Source organism: Meleagris gallopavo, chromosome 3 (genome assembly GCF_905368555.1).
Source record: "Meleagris gallopavo chromosome 3, MGAL_WU_HG_1.1, whole genome shotgun sequence".
NCBI classification, from domain to species: domain Eukaryota; kingdom Metazoa; phylum Chordata; class Aves; order Galliformes; family Phasianidae; genus Meleagris; species Meleagris gallopavo.
This window is the reverse complement of record NC_139406.1, coordinates 5,973,179-5,995,128: the sequence shown is the minus strand read 5'-3', so window position 1 is coordinate 5,995,128 and position 21,950 is coordinate 5,973,179. Positions and strand designations below refer to the sequence as shown.

At 37.8% G+C, this 21,950-nt stretch overlaps 1 protein-coding gene across 2 annotated transcripts in view; it reads left to right on the top strand.

Moving 5' to 3' along the window:
- The window catches only part of CDKAL1 (CDKAL1 threonylcarbamoyladenosine tRNA methylthiotransferase), a 367,634-nt gene that overhangs the window by 344,981 nt on the left and 703 nt on the right, over positions 1 to 21,950 (top strand). The window lies entirely within an intron of this gene.

The window sequence follows — 21,950 nt, the reverse complement described above, 5'->3', positions numbered from 1 at the left end:
AACTGTTAGAATGGAAAAGATTTAATATAAGCAATTATATAATTCAATGTGTTTCATTTCTAATTTAGTAGAAGTACGAATCTGTTTGTTTTCCTTTACAAAATTGTATTTTAAAATATTTATTGATTACTTGTCTGTTAGAATGGTTCAAAATTCTGCCCAGAGATTCGAAAGTCTTTGATAGGTACAGGTCTTAAGTATTGACAGCGTATTTTGGGAAAAGGTCAACATCTGATCTAGTCATGTAAAGAAAATGAAACTCTTCTTAAAAGATATCTGATCCTTATTTTACACCTCAGTAGATGTGGCTGTTAGCCAAGTATTCTCATACATTTCATGGAATTCTAGTTGTAAAAACTGATGGAGTGTGAAATGAAAATGTGTATCACATTTCTAAGCATCATTTGATGTCCTTTCTCCAGCACTATTGTTAGGATCTCTGAAAATACGTAGCTGTAATTTAGCACATGGAAGAAAGGTAACTGGAAGTTTATCATCCGCCCTGCTGCTTTTACAGTAAATTATGGACAAGTATTAAGAATAGGTATACATATATTTTTTAAATTGTACGTGGTCATATTTATCATAAATAATCACTGCATACCTTGTGTAACTAGGGTTAAGTTATTTAGTATCATAAGGCTTGTTATGATAAACATGGCAACAGTAATGCACCCAGAGTAATGTTTTGGGGAGATCATGAACTTCAAGCATTCAAAGGCTAAGTAGCCTTTGATTGAAGTCCACATGTATGTATATATTTGTCTGATAAATGATTGAAAAAGCAGCCCAAATCTTTAGATTGTCTGATTGGACATTGTAGCTATTTGAACACTGCTGCTTTTTTCAGTAGAGCATTTTTAAAAATAATCCAGTGTAAGAGAACCAAGCCTGTAATTAAATTGAGTATGTGCTACCAGAAGCTATTGCATGGGAGTGAGCAAACAGAATGTTGACTGAAATTTTATGTTAAGAATGAGAAACAAAATGATCAAGGTCGAAGGGACTGATAACTTACATAAGAAATCATTGAGATGCCGTTAAGAGGTATAAATCTGCTCTTGCCCTTTGAGTAGATATGAACAAGTACTTAGAATGCCCAAATAAAAAGTTACAGCAAATTTCCTGCTTAGAAGTGCTTGAGGCATCTAATTCTAACCTAAGATGCTTCTGAGCAGATCTCATGTTCCAGTCGTAGAATCGCAAGATTGTTTGGGTTGGAATGGACCTTTAAGGTCATCTATTTCCAACTCCCCTGCTATAGACAGGGACACCTCCTTCTAGACCAGATTGTTCAATGCCCCATCCAGCCTGGGCTTGAACACTTTCAGGGAGTGGGCATCCACAGTCTCACTGGGCAACCCATTCTGGAGTCTCACCACCCTCATAGTAAAGCATTTCTTTCTAATATCTAGTCTAAATCTATCCTCTTCCAGTTTAAAGCCATTTCTCTTGTCCTGTTGCTGCCTGTCCTTATAAAAAAGTCCCTCCCCAGCTTTTCTGTAGGTCCCCTTCGGGTACTGGAAGGCCACTAGAAAGTCTTTTTTGGAGCCTTCTGTTCTCCAGACCAAAAAGATCCAACTCTCTCAGCCTGTCCTCACAGAGAAGGTGCTCAAACCATCTGATCATATTTGTGGCCCTCCTCTTGACTCAGTTTAGCATCTCCACGTCCTTCTTACGTTGGGAGTCCCAGAACCGGACACGGTATTCCAGGTGGGGGTCTCCTGGGAGCAAAGTAGAGGGGCAGAGTCATCCCCCTCAACCTGCTGGGCATGCTTCTGTTGATGCAGCCCAGGATACAGGTTGCCTTCTGGTCTGCAAGCTCGCATTGCTGGTTCACATTGAGCTTTTCATCATCCAACATCTGCAAATCCTTCTCCTCAAGGCTACTCTCAAGCCATTCTCCACCCAGCCTGTATTTGTGCTTGGGATTGCTCTGACCCAGGTGGAGGACCTTGCACTTGACTTTGCTGCCCACCTCTCAAACCTGTCCAGATCCCTTTGGATGGTATCCTTTCCCTCTAGGGTGTCAGCTGCTCCACTCAGCTTGGTGTTATCTGCAGCCTTTCTGAGCGTGCACTCAATCTCACTATCCATGACATATACAAAGATGTTAAATAGTACTGGTTCCAGCACCAATCTCTGAGGAATGCTACTCATCAGCAGTCTAAATGGTGATTTAAGTGGAATCTAAGTGGCAGCCTAAATGCAGTCATAGAGGATGACTCTTTCTAATGATAAGAGAACGGGGCAATGTGTCATCTGACCCTTTTTATGGTTCACTGTGTGCGCTCATGACAGACTGTGGAAAGAAGAATGAGACAACTTAGAACAAATGTTTTCAGATACTCCCTCAAAAGTAGAGGTCCTGGATCTTCAACAGAATGCCAAGGCTCTCCACCACATTCTCAAAAGGACAGCATACAGAGCAAAACCTTGGATAACTTTTTTGTTGAGCCAAGTTACCAAACTTTATAGTAGAGAGAAGGAAGAGATGAATAAAACAAAAATTGAAAACACGTGGCCCTTTCCCTTCCTGCTTTGCATTAAAATGAGGAAGAATTAGGGCCTGCTTTACATTTTGGGTTTGAGTGAATGCGTAACCAGCTGTTACCAGAGCCCAGTGGCTCTTGAGATCAGGCACATTTTTCTTATCCAGTTGTTATCCTCTGGGCATAAACTCTTCTAGGAACTGACCAGCATCCTGGAGATGATGTGTGTATTGCTATAATGGGATAATAATAGCAGGGTGGCAAAGTCTTTAGCTACAGCAAATGAGAATGAGCCCAAACGCAGCAGCCACAGAATCACGATTTTATATAAAAATGAAGGGAAAGAGTCATTTACCTTTGGAACACTCAGGTAAGTAGGGATCTCCAACAAGAGACATTCTCATCTCCACTGCCAACCCTTAAATGAGGTCTGGGAAGGAACAGATCCTGGCTTCATCCCCTCCACTCACTCATGTGCACTGCTTGTACATGAGCACCCCTGGGTAGGCCCTGCCTTCCCACCAGGTGCTCAATCACTGCTTCAGGCCATGACTTAGCATTTCCACTACAGCATGCTATCTGAAGTACCTGAGAACTTTCAACTGGGTCTCTGCTCTCACCTTGTCAGTGGTATGACTTCCTCTCAGCTCCATTGTGTTTGCTGGCCTGTGATGGCAGTTAGCTCAGAGTGACATGTAAATTTTAATGTAGATTGAGGTAATTTGGAGCAAAACAACATGACAGAGGGTTGTACTGCACTGAAGTGTCTATGCTTTAGTCCATTCCCATCCAGCAAAGCATTTAGCTCTTCCCTAACGACCATGAAATGTGCTGGGACTGTAGCTTACAGTTCAGCATCGTTGCATAAAAGTGCTTTGCAAGAAGGAAAGAGGGATAGTGCTAATTTAGGGCCGTGATTGTACACATCTGTAGGTACTGTTTTGATAGTGTATGCTAAGAATATTATCCATTATTCATTATCAATATTTTCAATAGCCTGCATAGAACACAGTGAAAGATATGTTTCAAAATGCATCACAAATGTACTTCTCTCTAATGAGGAATGTTGACAGGAGAGGGAAATCTTTCAGTTTTTAAGGACATTTACCACAGGACTGAAATTTGGCAAACATTGAGAGCGCCATAATGTATAGATGACTAAAGCACAAAACCATCTTAAGCAAAAATGCTGTGATGAGGAATTACCTACAAAGGATCAGAGCTTATTTGACTTTTCTATGGTGTTTCTTTCTCACCTGCTACATTTCCCTCAATAATTTCTTCAGATTAGTTCAGAGGAAACACTGAAGGCATACTGTGTATTAAAATACACAGCTGTTTACCAGAATTAATTTTTAACTTCAACATGCATTTTTGTTAGAAGTTGCTCGGAAGTGAATTGTGTCTACATTGCATTGTTTTCAAGATAGTTAATTAAAGGCAAATACACTTAGTACTTTCAATTACCAGAATTTAAATCTAGTATAGATTTCTTAAGGCTTGGAATGTGCAGTTGCCAATTCAGTAATAGAACAAGGTTTAGAGGATATATAGTGATAGCTGAAATCAATAAAGGATGAGCAGAAGGCAGTTTTGGATTTGGTTCTGGTGAATCTAGCGTGGGATGTGTGGACTGGGTATTGATAGTAGGCATTACAAATGATTGCTAGACAAAGCAAACATATCACAACTTAATAATTGCAATTAAAAATAACAGTAAATAAAACTTTTGATCAATAATTAGTTCTTCTAAATGTCATGGGAAAAAAAAAAAGTGAAGCTCCAGATGTGATACTCTTTTATTGAGGAGGTTAGGAATCGACCAAGCTTTAAGGATGTACCTCAGCATTTTGGTATTCAGTAAAGCACGTAAGCATGTCTACTATGTCATTAAGTGCTCTGTTAATATTGTCTGTGAGGTTTTGAAGGCGGTTTGCAATGCACAGGATACTTACTTTGTTATCACCGGATAGTGAATGAAGGTGTCAATGGAGTGTGTCTGTGGTCTGAATGTCATGTAATTCTAGAATTTAATTTTGATATTTTCATTTTTATTTTATTTGACCGTGCTTAAGGATCCTTATAGTTATATAGGACAAAATTATATAGGACAAAATAAAATGCATAACAAATATATCGTACCTACAGACAAGGCTTTATCCTAACCTAATCACGCAATTAATAATAAGAATCTGCGAGAATTCTGATTTGGTGTTAAGAAACTGAAGTAAAGTATTTTAGGGTTCTGTAGTTCAGGAATAACTAGTTGCTTATGTGTTCTGTGACTAAAGGAAAAAAATGCTACAGTATGAGAAATAGATAAGGAAGAGACCTAAGGACTAAAGGATACGAATAAAAGGCTGACTGCCTGCCAGAACTGTTATGTATTACGAAAATCAAAGCCTAGAAGTCTGGAAGTCTTTGGTAGGAAATTGTAATCAAATGGAAAATTAAGTCACAGAAAAATAATTTTAACTGACTACTTGATTATAAACTCATGCTTGTTTTATGTTTAGAATTCCTGCTTCTATAATCATCTGCGACTGACTTTCTTTTGAAACAAATATAGGCACATCTTTGTCTCAGTTACCTGTTTTCAATTGCTTTATTGATAACGTTCTCTAACGCTTCCCATGTGAACAAATCATGCAGGCAGCCTCCATTTGTCTCTGTTTGTTATTCTGGCATCTTGGTGCACATCTCAATGTCTCCCAAGTCACAGTAATGTCCACAGTTAAGCTAGCAGTTATTCTGGTCTTTGGGATCTTCAGAAGAATTGAGGAATAAGCCACCCACTGATATATAGATAGCAAAGAACTGTTTGATCAGTTTGCTTGTTCCTTTTTCTCCGTGTCCTCCCTTCATTTTTTTTATTATTTTTTTTTGGCAGAAGATAGCACTGTACTTCTGGATGCTGCTAAAAAAGCTTTATGTTCCCATCCCCTAGTTAGAGTATTTTCTATTTATTTAGCAAAATATGACCTCTAAATGTCATCCAGCCTTTTTTTCCTGATGTTAGGAAATAGAAAAGATACAAAAATCAAAGGCTTTTATATAAGCTGCCAGAAAAAAGAGTCAGCAAAGCATGGCTTGAAGGGAACTCTCTGATCTTAGGAAGACAGTGCTTCACTTGCAGCAAAATGAAATGGAGAAGAGAGAAAAATGTGTAGTCTTCTGGAACCAGAATGAAAGAAATCATGGCAAAATTGAGATCTCTGTATTGGAAACTTCCTTCAAGGGCATGGAAGATAGGTGTAAAACTGCAGGGATTATAAAGCATAACTTTTTATGTACATTGGAGTTTCAAAGTTGTGGAAAGCTTGGATTCTAAACGGGGATTAGAAGACAGTTATTTGGGGGGAAAAAAAAGTCAAAGAAGCAAATTTTGGATGAAAAAAAAAAATGACGTGCAGGTAGATCAGAACTTCCAAAAGAGAAAAAGTAAAATAAAGCACATCTTTTACCTCTGTTGAAAAGCTGCTTTACAAAGCTTTTACATCAGTGCATCTAAGAAGGGGCAGTTTGAGGAGAATTGGGAGTTGTGAAGTTGGGAGTTGGGAAGTTGGGAGTTTTCTATTTAACATCAACACATGGACAAACAATTGAACACTTCCAATGTAAAACAGGTATCAGGCAGTGCCACATTTCCATAAGGTATGGTGCAGCGCTCGGTGCTCTTGCATTTTCTATTGTAGGAAGATACCTTTTGTTCTATAAGTTGCTCTCTCACTCTTTCTCTAAAACAACTAATTGTAGTGAGAGGCGTGCAACCAATTAGTGCTTTTATAGTTATTAATCAGCTCCATTTAATGTGTTAGTCTTGTTCCCTTATGGTTGTAAATAGAAGTCATATAAAATGGTGTAAAATCCTTCTAAATTAATCTCTTTATCTCATTTTTTTTTCCATTATTTCAGAGGTCACTGTAAAGTTAGTGTCACTATAAACAGAGTCTAAAAAATTGACCTTTCCTTTTTAAAAGTGGAGCTCAAAGCCATCTATTCTTGGTTTAAGGAAGAAATTTCAAAAGTCTTGTTTTTCTGAGAAAAAAAAAATGACCAAAAAAAAAAAATCTGATGTTTTTTTCTTTAGGTGCTAGCTTTTGTGATTTATACATCATCTCTATTCTACATTGGATTAATTTGTTTGGAAATTTCAGTTGATTTAATTGTTTTCTTCTACTTGAAAGCCCAACATTTGTCAGTCTAGACTCTGAAATTCAGGACAGATTCTTTCTTACAGCCTGAAAACATTTTTCTTGCTGAGTTTGCGTAAGAATTGGCTTGGATTGCCTGTAGTGAGTTGAGGAATTTTTTTTTTTTTCAATGCTATTCTTTTAAAAACAAGTTTAGCAAGTATCTGAGAAAAACATTTTTGGGTACAGATCACCCATCTTCTGTGATGGGTATGGGCTAGGTGAATTCTTATGTTTGTTTCCAGCCTTATTTTCTGTAATTTTCTGAATATTTCAAATTCAGTCAGCAATTATTTGATGGCTCACAAAATGGAATAGAAGATGGCTCGTTTATCCAGAATTGGATAGAAGGTTAAAAATCATCATACAGATGATTAAAAAAGATGATTAAAGAAAGCAAAGCCAAGAGCCACTATAAGATCCCTAGTTTTGTCCTGAGCTCTTAAATTTAATGGCGGGTTGCCTTTCTGCCCATCTCTCTGACAGGGCTGAATTTCAGCTACAGTGATCAAAGCTCAGCTGAAACAACACGTTTTATGCAGCCCTTTTTCAAACAAATGCTCTCTCTGGACCATTTCAGATGGAAAGATAAGAACTGTAGTTTATTTCCTTTTCGCTTACCCAATGGAAGGTGTTATTTGTCTGATTGCTACTGTCTAATCACTTTAAATTGTATAATTTTGTTAATGCTCTGCAGTACATGCAGAAAAATGGAAATAGTAATGACTGGAATGATTCAGCTGTAAGTCATTTTCTGAAGAAGGAAAGAAAATTAGACAGAAGCCTTCTGCCCCTCCTGCCTCCAGAAGTAGAACCCTCACGTACTGAAATAGTTGTTTCATTTTTGTGTATATTTCTAGTACTTGACCCCATGCTGCACTGTAAGATGAGAGAGTGGGATCTGTTCTCCCTTGACTTAGAGATAAATTGGAAGTGTGTATCCATGGTAATTTTATCTATTTGACACTCCTTTAGGAAGGAGTTCTTTTTAAAATATTTTTTCTTTTCAATTCAACAGACTGTTTGGAAAGGATCAAAAGGCATTGGCCTTTAGTAAGGCTTTTGTTATTTAATGTACCAGTTCATAAATATTCTAGGTGTTAATTGGCTTTCAGGAAGAAGAAGAAAAAGGGCAGCCACAGCTTTTCTCAATTTCTCTATTTTTTCACCTTTTCCAACTGATTTCACCAGCAAAAGTTACTATAAAATTGTCTTTATTTCCTCTACAGTGGAGTTCAACACCAGTGTAGTCAAAAGTAAATAAAGAATATTCAGCCTGTGTACATGTCGTGTTTTCACTTGCATTATTTAGTTTTCCCTTTTCTTTTTGCTAATCTTTAGATCACTAAAAAGCTCACACTGATAGTATGTCTCTCCATTTCTTCCTCATCTCCTTTCATTTCCTTGCAAGTGAATACACAGTTGTTAGGATAAGACATTTAGTCTTCATTCACTTATGGATAGGAACTATGAGATGGATGATCTTTCTGCCTATTTATCATCTATCAGTGCGGTAATCCTCAGTCTTTCTACAAGAATACTTAAGTAGGTCAGCATGAAAAAGACACATGGAGCACTCGAGAGGAAACAGAGGTTTAGAAGGGCAGTACAGATTTCCCCAGTAACAAAGGAAAGATCAGTAGGAAGTTTTTTCACTCATGCAAGGTATTGAAATGTTGAATTTCTTCCTCTTAGAAATATTTTTCCTGCCAAAACCATTGTGGAGAGATATTTTGTTAGCTTTCAGATTCTTTTGAAAGTTGCAGTCATGAGATTAAGCTAAATTTTAACTTTAAAATGTTAAAAAAATTGCATCTAATTAAAAACAAGCAAAACAAAAAAACAACGTTATAAGCAAAATAAGGTGTTCTCTAGCCTTTAATAATATTATACCCTCAAAAGTTTTAAGAGATTTTCTGTAGATGACTGGTATTATAGTCTTCAGTAATCATCCCTTCTGCTCTTGTTAACACTTATAATGATAATGAGAATATATGCTAAGGTATGTATGAGTGTATTTTTCAAGTAACTTTTTTACTCTGGTCAGTCCTTTAAAGTCATGTTTACCTACTCCAGAAATATTAGGATTAATTCTGAATTATAGTGATGCGCTAACATTTATTCATAATCATATTTTCCCACTCAAGCTAGATAATATTTGATGGTATCAATAGTACAGCGATTTATCTTTTTATTTTGAATTTTGTTCCCAGTAACACTGAATGAGTGATTTTTTTGTGGTTTAAAGGATGATAAACATATGAGAGCCTTTCAGTGGAAGAAAGAAGTGGATTTTTAAGTTTTTATCAGTGTGTATGCAAATGTGGCAAACCAGTTCTTCTTCAGAGATTGCATCCAGTAACTTTCTGTTTATACAAACTGTATTCCGTATCAAGTTTAACACTCACTCTAGATCCTTTGCTGCATAATGAGATCAAAGCCTTGATCATGTCATTAAGCAATAAAGCATGTTGTTGCAAATCTACTGGACCAAACAATGATAGAATTAAACCTTTGCCCTCCTACCACAATCTCTCCCTCAATCTAGGATTTTTTTTAAGGAGTCCTCTCAAACTAAGAGAGCAGTAATTTGCTTGTGAAGTTTGAGATCTAAGAAATTTGGCTCATCGCTTATTGCACTGAAGGTTTTCAGGAATCCTGATAGTGAAATTTGTTTAATTCAAGGTTTTGTTCTTACTTACAGCATGCTCCAAAAGAAATTGTTCCTGCGGGTTTTATCAAAGACCATTAAGTAAAAGAAATATTTAGAAACATAATTAATTATTTAAGCATTTGTTAGAGCGAACTAGCTAACTTGTGCTCAGTGTACAATACACTAATCTTGATAATCTTCCTCTGACTACTTCCTAATGGATATTTAAAGAACTTTAAGGATTCCCCCACACCTCTATGTATTGTTTCAGATGTTAGAACTCTGCTTAAAAATGCAGTTTGTTTTTATTCTGCCTTAATCCAGTGCCAGGCTAAATAATGCATGCTGGTTAAAATCCTGGAAGTACTATCAAAAATAGGGACTTGGGAAGCATAGTGATGGCAGCATATGTACTTCAGTGGTGCTTCACCTTTTCACTGCTTCACTGTTTGAAGTCATAAGTGCTGGCACAATTTCAAGATACACTGGTGTAAAGTCAAAACCAAATCTGAACTGTGTGCAGCATCAAGGTGTGCAAGAAACGATGTCTATTTTTCTCAAATAGTCTTTATTGTAGAGGGGGGCTGACAAATTGTGAAATAAAAACATGGAGTTGAGAAGATTTCAGTGATAAACATTTCTTAAAAAGAAATCCACGCTTGTAGTTATTGTGGGTGATAATAATAACGCAGAATAATTAGGGGCCTGTAGGCAGACAATATTTGACCTACGTAGATGATCATTTTGTAAGAAAGTAGCTATTTTCTGGCTTCCAGCTCATCCTAAGTCACCAGGTGCTGTAATAAATAATGTTGCTGTGCAGTGCTGACAACTTCTGCTGAATAACACTCTATTTTGCCTTTTTACCTGGCCCCTGTTCTGTGGGACTTGGCCTGTAACAAAGCCCTTTCCAAGATGTGTGAGGGTGTTGTCATTACACAAGTGCAGAAAGGGGCAGCCTTTGGAGTGGGCCTCCTCACTAGATACTATCCAGCACCCTCTTTTCCAGTGGACACCAGGACAGGATCACGATTTTGGAGCATTTATTGATGAATTTATGCCATGCTTCGTAATTGGCAAGGCGTCGTAGTATAAGGCTCACGATAGACTCATGGCCAGTCAAGAAGGATTGACTGCTCCATACTACAAATTGTGATGAATGTGTGATTATTACTGCTTGTAAATTTTTTTTGAAGACACTTTTCAGGGAACAAAGATCTATAGGCAGTATGCTTCATCTCTTCCTTTTGTCAAAAATAACATATGACTATGAAAACTACCAATACTTAATATGAACAAGATGGATTTCTTGCCCCTCAAGAAAGGGTCTCGTTATCAGAGCTAGAGGCTTTTTTTTTTATTTTTTAAAATCCCATCCTTGTTTTGACGTGAGTTCATACATGGTTGTAAGTCATTTCAGTCAATCTGTCTGTGCTTTATCTTATCTGTATGGAAATTATTTTGCACATTCAAAATCTCTGTGAAGATAGCATAATTGTCATACAAAAAAAGATGTCTGTGAATATCCCATTTCTAACAGTTTTTTCTAGATGTACAAATTTAGTGAAGTAATGAAAGTAGAGCTTAGAATTACAGAAAATCTTTTATTTGAACTATTCAATATGTATTTCTATCTAAAGAAACATTAGTTCGTTAGTTTTCTTCAGTGAGGAATGCTTAACCTTGTGCAGCACGATCAGATTTTGTCACAGGACTGCAGGGGAAAGCCAGATGTACAGCTCTAAATAGCTGGAAAGGAATGAATTATAGATTTATGCTTGTGAGAGTATCTTGTGCAATAAAAATCCTGTTGTATTGCTGTTAAGCTTTAGTTTGTAGGCATGAAGCATTTTAAAATCCAAACCCATCAATTTGTTAGACTAAATTAAATCCTGCACTTACTCTTCTGTGGGCTTGTGCTTACTGTCTCTGTAGGCACGTTATACATGTTAGCCATTTTCTGTCTGTGTTTATCCTAGATCTTCTTAATTTATTTTTCCTGAAAGCAGTGTGTATCTATTACCTAACGTTAGGAAAGATTTTGTGTTTTGTTTTCAGAGAAGTGCAAGAAATTATTTAGAGGTGAGTGAAATTCCTTTTGAAGACTATCAGTCTGTCTTAATAACCTCATACTTTCTCATTTATAAGAAAATAGCCTAGAAATACTACTGCATTTGATGGAAAGTTATTACCATTTTTATTTTGACCTAACATGGCACATATCAAAAGTAGATTCAATCCTTTTGCAACAGCTATGTGAAATCATTCTCATGTCATACACTGTTCTATAATGGTAGGATCCAGTCAGATACATCTCTCAGCTATAGAAAGCCAGGAGAGAAATGGGAAGTGAAGGCTGCTTATATTTATGAGCAAACTGGATTTTTGAAATGTTGTATCCCATCCCATGTTGAGCAGTGCCACCTCCCTTCCTCTCACGTATTTATTCTTTATTCAGCTTTCATCTGGTCTTTCCTTTAGTTTTGAAGTGCAGAAGCAGTCTTTTTGCAACAATGCAGTCTTCATAGGGTTAGAAAGAGAATGAAGAAGCGAGTAGTTGATCTAACGAAGCCTGGTTTTCCATAGTTTGAGTCATATGGTTCCTTCCATGTTTCTATTAACAAAAAACCACAGCTTCATCTCCACATCCTCCCTGTCTTCTGTGACTACTCTGTGGGCGTATAACATGTAGGTTATTTGGAAGTATAGGAGCACAGATTAGTCAGCAAGATGAGGGCAAAAAGGCAGATTGCTGAGGTTGTTCTTTGACCTTTTCCTCAGTGGGAGCACTGGTTTAGATTTTTTTTTATTTTTTATTTTTTTAAATACCAGCCTTTGATATTTATTAAACTTGATTGCTTTTCCATTGCTGAAATGGATGAGTAGGCTCAAAAGTTACTAGCATGGATACAGATGAGATAGAATCAAGGACACCCTGTTGTTTGGGAGTCGATTCCAGTTACTCCTTGTATTAACCAAGAGACCAAATCAACAAACACCAAAAGGGAAAAAAAAACAATGTATTAAAGTAGTATGAGTTGTGTTCTGCTGGCTAGTAACGTTGTAGATGCAGAGAAAAGTGTAACACTGCAATGACACTGAAAATCTGATACGAGATAACAAGAAACTAAGAATGACTTTTCTTGTGTACATATGTGCACAAATTATTTGGAGTGTAAAGTGAAATACTCTGAAAAAAAGGAAATTCTAGAATTTCACTTTCTCTTTTCCATGTAGATGCCCACCATGTTATGTTTCAGTGTCTTAATTATGTGCTTATGCGCAATTTTCTTACATACAGGTTTGTTTTCTTTTATGTGCAGAGCTGAGATTATTTAATAAGCATTTGCTAGATATTTTTCCTCTTCATTGTTCATTTCATAATAACTGTTATTTGCTGTACACAGTTTACTCTCAAGGGATTTTCTAGTTTCTTTTCTAACCTTTCCTATGACTCCCATTAGTAGCTTTTTGAATCTTCACACACAGTATTAAGCTTATTTTTACATTACCCTCCTGAAACACAGCTTTCATCTTCCCATTTCACACGTGAAGACGAGGCAGAGGAAGATGTTCTTACTGTTCCCTGGTCAGCCTCATAAAGAAATGTGATGATAGTCAATTCAAAGTGCTTAGAACCAGATATTTACAAATTACTAAACTTTCTGTAGCTTGTGTTCAAATGAATTTCAGCTGTAGCTGCTCAGCATTTAAGAGAAACTAACTCCAGGATATTACAGTCAGAAAGATCAGCACAGTGGAAAGGCAACACAGGAGTGACAGAAGGATAAACAGGAAAGGAACGCTCACCCATCTCCAAGGATCTGAGCTTGTGAGGAAAAACCCCACAAAGGAGGGATCTCTAACCAGAAATCTTTCCCTAGTGGCAGTCAGCCCTTAAATGGGGTGTAGGAGAGGTGCAGCCAGGCTCCACCTCTTCCAGTCACACAGCTGCATTGCCTTCACCTATGCTCCCAGGGCTGACCCTGTCTTTTCCCCAGGTGATCAGTCAGTGTTCAGGCTGTGACTTAGCAGTTTCCATACACAAGATATGAGGTCCACTGGGTTTTTTGGAGACTCTCAGATGAGGTACAGATCTCTGGTATTTTAGTATTAGAAGACACAAGTTCATGTTTATGTTCTTTAACCTTTTACAGATACAGAAGTTGGTTGTCTAGTCAGACCACCCTCCTTAAGGTAGAAATGCTCTCCTGAGGGTAGATATTCGTTACAGCTTGTAGACTGGATACTTACAGTTCTTTGATGTCTATACATAATGCCAAGGTGTTATCGTGGTTATCTAGCATGAAGTACACAACCAGCCAAGAAAGATTTTTCTCATGTAATCTTTATTGCGGAGACAGGCTGATGAGTCACTTACAGAGGCTTGGAATACTAAGGTTGTGTTAGAGCAGTTAGACTTGCTGCTCGCAGTAACTGTTCTTTGATGTTTCCATGGGAGAGTCCTCCATTAACTGCAGTTGAACTTGGCTGAGTGTGAAATTAAAAAAGGGGACTCCAATTTCAAGATACTCCCTTATGTGCTCAGGAGTATGCTAACTGGCACTGTGGGAGACCTTACAACAAGTAAGGATACTTAAAGGAAAGAGGCCGTGACCACGTGAAGAACAAACCTTTGGATTATCACTGAACCCACAAAGTTGGTCAACAGTTGATGAACTGTTGGATGTCAGACATCCAGAAATCTATGTGAAATGCTCCTTTTCACAGAGGACTGATTCCAGCTGTGCTTTGTATACACATATATTCTCAGCAATTGGATGAATTTAATACAGGGCAGAAATTAATGCAGCAGAAATTGTGAGGTGTCTAAATATGAGGACGTTGTGTAACTTTAAGAAAATGGATTTAAATCTTATGCTTGATAGAGATTAAAGGATTTAAAGGTTGTATTGGTTTCTGGTGACAACTGAAATCTAAGACAAGAATTGTAGAGCTTTATATTGCTGGCTTGCAGTATGGCTCTGGAGGCATTTTAATTTTGTTTCACTTCTGGTATAGTGAAGGCAGCGTATAGAACCCACAGCTACAAACTGATACAGAATTTGAAACTGTGGGAAGAAATATGATTCCTAAATATTTAAAATGCTCATCTTATACATGTTTATGAGACTGCATGATGCTGTTTGTGACTTCTTCCTGATTTTGAAAGAGAATGTCCCTTGAGATTTTTCCTGAATATTTGTCACAGTGCTCATTGCAAATAACAGTGCTTAGGAGGATACTTTCTATTATTTGTGAGTATAGAATTCCTCTTAAAGTTGATGTATTAATAGTTTACTTCCAAGTAAAAGCAATATCACTCATTTCACTGTTGAAATGTAAATATTGTTCGGTTATATTGATGGTTCTTGTGGCATTAATATGGGAGCTGCTCTGAAAGTAATACTTCCTATTTTATGTTGGCCCACGATATCAGAGACCCAACAGAGGATGTGAGCACAGTGAGGCAATGGATGGTGCATTTCAGTAGAGGTGATATTGACATGAAAGACAATTCAAAGCTGTGAATTCTCTGCTGGTGATCTCTAGGAACAGATTCATTTGCTAACCAACTAATCACCAGATAAGTGGCCAGAGCAAGCAGCTGCCATCTCCTTTTATAAAGGAGATGCCACCTCTGTACAAGGAAGCAAATAGTGACAGATCACGGTTCTGAATTTGTCCACATTGTGCTCCTAAGTTCATTCTTTATTTCACGTTGTTATTTGGGTTATTACTGTGAATTTTGAATCACAAATTTTCTGCTTAAAATCTCCCTCAGTTCTCTTGTGGTTGCTGGTTTCCTGGGGTGTGATGTCTCAGTGCAGTTATTGATATCCCACACACCTTGTTAAGGAAAAAGCTTAGAATCCAGACATTACACTGTTCTTCAAAATGCTGCTTCTGAGTTTATTTTGAAAATGTGTACACGGTATAGTAGGAGTTTAACAGTATCACAAAATATTATTATATAAAAACAGAGTCAGCTTCTTACTGGAAGGATTTATAGGTAGATAAAGAAACAAGCTAGAACAAGTGAATATAATGCAAAACAGTACTTCTCAAGTAGAGTATGTCTTAAGGATTTTGGAGGTGTTTTTGGCTTACATCTGCCTGGCTGTTTGTTGTTATTCTTTTTGTTTCTTTTGTTATTTGATTTTTTGTGTGTTTCCCACGTCTTAAAGAGTGCATCAGAAAGGAAGTCATTTAGTAAGCCTCAGTTACTTAGCCTTTTGTCTAGCTTCTAACTAACTACATTATGAGTTTTGAGGCTCAGGGAAGGAATACTAATGCTTAAAAATAATTTGGAGGAGCAAAAAGAAGTAGGTAGGTCTACCCTTAGGTAAGAACACAAGAAAGAGCAGGGAATCGTAGAATTGTCAAGGTTGGAAAAGACCTCCAAGATCATCCAGTCCAACCATCCACCTACCACCAGTACTTTCCCACTAATTTCCTTTGCAACAACATCCAAAAGTTTCTTGAACACCTCCAGGGACAGTGACTCAACCACTCAACAAAGGCAGGTACGGAGTCCTACCCCTGAGGAAGAATAATCACTTGCATCGCTACAAATTATGGACTGAACTGCTGGAAAGGAGCTTTACAGAGAAGGATGTGGGTGTCCTGGTGAACAATAAGTTGTCCATGGGATAGCAGTGTGCCCTTGTGGCCAAGAAGACCGATAGGTATCCTGGGGTGCATTAAAAAGTGCATGACTAGTGGATTAAGAGAGGTGATCCTCTTCCTCTACTCTGCCCTGGCGAGGCCACATCTGGAGCACTGTGTCCAGCTTTGGGCTCCTCAGAAAGACAGGGAGTTTCTAGAGAGTGCAGTGGAGGGCCACAAAGATGAGGAAGAGTCTGGAGTGTTTCCCTTATGAGGAAAGGCTAAGAGACTTGGAACTGTTCAGCTGGGAGAAGAGAAGACCAAGGGAGGATCTTATCAATGCCTAGAGATATCTAAAGGGCAGGAGTCGAGTGGGTAAGGCCGGGCTCTTTTCAGTGATGCCCAGCTATAGATCAAGGGGCACAGACTGTAATATATGAAGTTCCATATGAAATAAGGAAAAACTTCTTTATCTTGAGGGTGACAGTACGCTGCAACAAACTGCTCAGACAAGTTCTGGAGTCTCCTTCTCTGGAGATACTCAAAACCCAACTGGACGTTTTCCTGTGTGACCTACTGTAGGGAACCTGCATTAACAGAGCGGGCTGGACTGCGTGATCACCAGAGATCCCTTCCATCACCTACAATTCTGTGATTCTCTTGGCATGGGCAGAAAGTCATGATACAGGAAGTGTTTCTATTGACATCTCTGCTTTTTTTTATTAGGAGAAGCTATATGGTCAGGTGATGCAGGAGGGAAATGGGGAGAAGTAGAAGGAAAACAGGACTGAATGAGAGGTAATTGAGGAACGGGAATTGTATTAATGCTGTGCTGACCAAAGAAACCAGACAGAAGTGTTACTGGGAAAGAAATGAGATTTTGCCTAATTGCTATGCAGATCAGAGATAGGCTGTGGTTAAAACTGATCACAAGGGATGACAAACCTGGAACAAACTGTCAGATTTGATGGAGTTTTGCTTAAAGTCTGTCTCTGCATATTTTCCCATTGTTCAATTTATTTTAAGTTTGTATTTGACCATGGTCCAGGACTACTATTTGACTATGGTTAGGACTACTGTTATAGCACTACCTGACTTGATAGAGTCACGTGTGGTGATACGGATGTAAATTTTGGATTGATCACTGATATGAGGTCAGTGTAGGGTCACCAGAATGGTCTGGATCTGGAGTACTTGGCCTGTGAGAAGAGGCTGAGGGAATAGACTTGTGGAAATCTGAAGAAGGGGCCTCTTCAGGGGGACTAAACAGAAGACCCCCAGTTCCTATGGGAAGACTATTCAGAAGACTCCATTTTCAGAGTGGTGCTTGTGGGAGGAAAGACAGTAAGCATAAGTTCTAAAGAGAGGTTCAGAGTGGATATAAGGAGAAAAAATTTTGCCATGAATGCCATCAAGTAGTTGAACAACAGTCCAGTGCAATCTCTGCCTTTGGAGGTTTTCAAGGCCTGACTAGTTAAGGCCCTCAGCAAGCTGGGCCATACCTGATCCTTTTTTGAGCAGCAGGATGGGTTAGGTGCAGTCTGAATTAGCCTAGGATCCTCTGACAGACAGACAGAAAGATAGTTTTAGCAATTAATGACAGCCATTTGCATGATGCTTTGGTTAATTTATTTTCCTGCTGTAACTCCAGTGGTAATGACTTGGGGATAATAGAATCCTAATTATCACCAGGGCTGATTATGTAGTGAGAATTTAATATTAAATTTGTATTTATCCTGGTTCAGTTCTTTCTGTGATATCTTAAAACACATGCTCACACCGCACACATATGCACACATGCACATACTTATGCACACACGCACAAAAAAGAAAAAAAAAAGGAAGATAAAGTACAAAATTCCCTTTACAGAAGTGCCTGATTTCTTTAATTATTTTTTCAATGTTTCCCATTTCTTAAAACAAAAAAGCACTGTGCATTTACTGGGAGTATATACATGGTGGTAGGGGTGTTTCTTATGGAAATTATCATGTAATTTCATTAGAAAAAAAAAAAAAAGCCGTTCATTTTCTGCTTTGTAATCATTGTTCCACATTTGCAGGAGGAGGCTAGTAGAATACAGTAATAAATCAAGGGAGCTCTCTTAATAGCTTCAGAACTAAATGTGTCTTCTGGAACCATTAAATATAACAACATACATGTGTTTCCAGTGTGTAATTTGTGTGACCTTCCCTAACTGTTTGTTTTTTAAATCTGAAAAATGCCTCCAAAGTGTAATAGCCCAGAATTTCAAATGGCACAGTAGGATACGTAATGCATATTTTTTACATGTATTCTTCTAATTTGTCACTTAGGCTACTTGTGTGTGATTATATAAAAGTCCATATTTTTAAACCCAGTAGTACAAGTGTGTAAGATACAATTCTTTAAGCTGGAAGATTCAGAAGTCAAATTTATTTTGAGATATGCTCAGTCAAGTAGTTTTTCACAGCAGTTAGCTAACACTTCAAGCTCTAACTGTGCCCCTGAGCCATGAAAGAAATTTGCATGTAAGGAATGTTTTGAATCTATTAAAACCTCAGCTCAGAGCTAAAGAGTTGCTATCATGTCTTTGTTGACTAACATGAAGTGAGATCTTACAGAAAGCGAGGCTGTGATCGACAGATGCCAAAGCTTGGGTTTTGATGTGACTGTGTATTTCTTTCATGCATAGCAGTTTAAGACTGACTGGAGCTTCAGAAAGACAGCAGTCAATGGGTCTGTGCAAGAGTACAGAAAATATATTACTCCTGGCAGTTGTCAAGGCAGAATTATGCAAAAAATAATCTGAAATGCATTTGATCATATACTAGATGGTTTAATAATTTATAATATACCTTATTAGCAAAGTCTTGTGTTTACTTTGTGGCTGCCAAAACAAGATGAAAGGCTAACTCCATGGATATACAAGATGCTTAGCTCAAAATGCCTTCTTTGCATTTCAGTTTGATAATTTTCCCTCTTCCCCTCATTTTGATTAATAGTATATGTGTAAATCTTAGAATACCTTTTTCTTTTCAGTGAGAACAGTCCTCGTTATTAGTAACAAGCTACTTAAGAATGTATGGCCTAGCAAGACTTAAATTAGTATGAATTTATATTTCTGGAAACTTCTTTATTATTTCCCCCAAGTATTTTTTCAGATAAAAAAGACTCTTTGGATTTAGTTGTGAATTCCAAAAAGCTGAATCATTATGCTAATCTTCCCAAGTCTTGCAGCTACGAAGGTGTTTGTGAGCTCAGGTTCAGAAGGTGTTGCACTCTCACTAGTGATTGTGTACAGTGAACACTTTTTCTCCAGAGATACAACAAGGGCCTTGCAGAATTAATACATCAATAAAGTCAGAGCTGGAGGAAATTAGCTAGCTCAGGGGGTGTAATGTTTGCCTCCAGCCAGCCAAAGTGAATATGATGATCTTGGTTTTAAGAAAGGTGTTCTGCAGTTGTCTCATTCCTCGAGGTACACTAGATAGAAAGCTTTAGGGAAAATAAAAATTGTGGAGGATCTCAGAATATAGCAGTTAAGTAGTGCAAACTCTGAGGGTCAAATGAAGGCCCAAAGAAGCTACTGAAATTTGTCTTGTCTACTCTAGAATGCATGGTTTTAATTTGGGCTTGTGCAGTTTCATCTTCTCACATCCTTCTCTGTGCATGCAATATTAACTATGGTATGTACAACTGAAAACCAGTTCCTCAAATGGAGCCTACAGAAGGGCTTCTGTACAGATAAAAATGTGTATGTTGTGTTTTCCACAGCTGGCACTGTGATAGTTGCATGATAAGAGCAGATTATATTATAGGTGGGCTCTTCACTGTTTTACACACGGCACTGATGGCCACTGCAGCCCTTTACTCAGGCTTGAGACAATGTGTTCAGCTTAGCTATTGAGAGTTCTGTGCTGCACCTTACAGAGCTGCAGAGCAGGCTCTTAGGAAGATGCATCTACCTGCAGGTGTCTCTGAGATATTATCATGCTTTAGAGCTGTCGTGCAAACTGCAGAGTGGACAAAAGATTATTTGGTTATACTTTGGAAACCAGAAAAACTGTGAAGTAGAAACGAGGTGCCAGTGGAATCACTACTGAAAACTGCTATGCAGGGATGTGAATGAATGCATGAGACTCTAAGGTGTTTAACTGTTAGTAAAATAAATAAACAGAAGAAGAAACATCAAGTCTCTCAAGACATGGTATCAGTTGTAACTTGTTGTGTTTGGGTTGTTTGCTGGCTATCCTCAGTCCCATACAGACAGCATATAGGAAATCAGGGCGGTGCATACCTGAGAGCAGGTGAGGTAGTTAGAAACTACTGAGTAGTTGTCATGTTGTGTGTTTTCTGACAGAGGATATCTGGTTTTGTACAACTGAATGTTCAAGACGTTACTTCAGAATTATCAAACTGCATATGAATATTTAATCAGAAGTTAGGAGTTGGCTTGCAGTTACCCAGATTTGAAAAGTCATGAATCGGTAAAAATTAAATATCAAATACATCAATGTTGGATTATATTGTTATTTTTATGGCCTTACCCATTCTTTTAATCACCTCAGACTCTACTGTTAAGGGGAAGAAATACGTGTGAAAACTCAGCGTGATCATAAATTGTGCTACTTAGAGATTTGTGAGACCTTCAAAGAAGAGAAAGGCTTTATAAATCTCTTTGCAGACTTTTGCAGAGTTTTGACTCATATATATTAACATTATTAATACTTGATACCATATGGTTTCCAGGTTATTCTGTGTACAAGGGTTAATCAGCTTTGATTTTGGGGGGTAAAATAGCTGTGGCCAGTAACTAAAAATTCATTGGTTATAGTTGTTATATGGATATATATAGTTGTTATATGGAGCAATGTGTTGATAGTTTTGGTGTTGTTGCCATGCCTTATGCTTCAGAGAACTATACTCCAAATTGCTTACCTGTTTCCTTTTCTTCTCTTCACCCAGCTGATGATCTTCTGGGTGTAGTACATGTAAGAACTCCTCCTCCATTCATATGTCACTTTTTCAGTAGCCTTCTACCTATGTGAATTGTGATCTAAATCAAAAATACCTCAGATATTAAAATAACACGTAAGTCAGGCTGTCATTTACCCCTTTGATGCTTGCTCACCTAACCCGTAGCAATCATTAGTTTCCTTCTGCAGTTGCTATAATGGAACTGATTCCTGAAGTGTGAAACAAGAGGCAGTTGCAGACAATCTGAATTGTGCAATCACACTTCCTTAGGCAAGCATATGTCTTGGAGCTCTGATATTTCCTTAAATTTACCCAGCAATTTGTTTGGTGAAGGAGGGAATCAAGCATCTAGTCTGTGCTTTCATGTGCCCCTGTTCCAGCTGCTTGGAAATGCAGGATTATCCAGAGAGGTACTTTCTGTGTGCCTGACTTGTTTCCTATAAAATGTAAAAAAAAAAAAAGGAGGGGGATTCATCTAAATCTTTTTTACCCGGAAAAATTTCAGACCAATTATAGACCAGGCTGAGTTCAGTTGAATTCATTATTGAGATAAAGAGAAGATGAAAGAAATTTTGAACAGAAGTATTGAATTTTCTGATGCAAGATCATGTCACCTTTGTGTAATTACACCTTTTACTTTCTTTTCCACTTACACCTCTTGTAAATGTGATCAGATTACAGTTTTAATAGATGCTCTTACTTTAAAATATCTCTATGGCTAGCATGCCGAACTGAATAAGGTTGCAAGACAGAGGAATATCTTACTCTTTCCACTTGGATTTAAGCTGAAATGGTGATTCAACATCTGTAACTTGGGCCGCAGTTAGAAGTTCACATGTTCTGGAGGATCTTGGTGCTTGCAGTCAGGTTGAGAGTAGTAATGGCAGGCACACCCGGGAACTGGGATTCAGTATGCTGAATGAGAAGGTTTCTATTGGGAGATCTGTTTCTATTGCTAACGGCTTCATTGAGGTGGCACTTAATTCCGTTAGAAAGATTGACTTTGTATGGCATTGGTAAGAATTCTGTATGAAAAACAGATGACC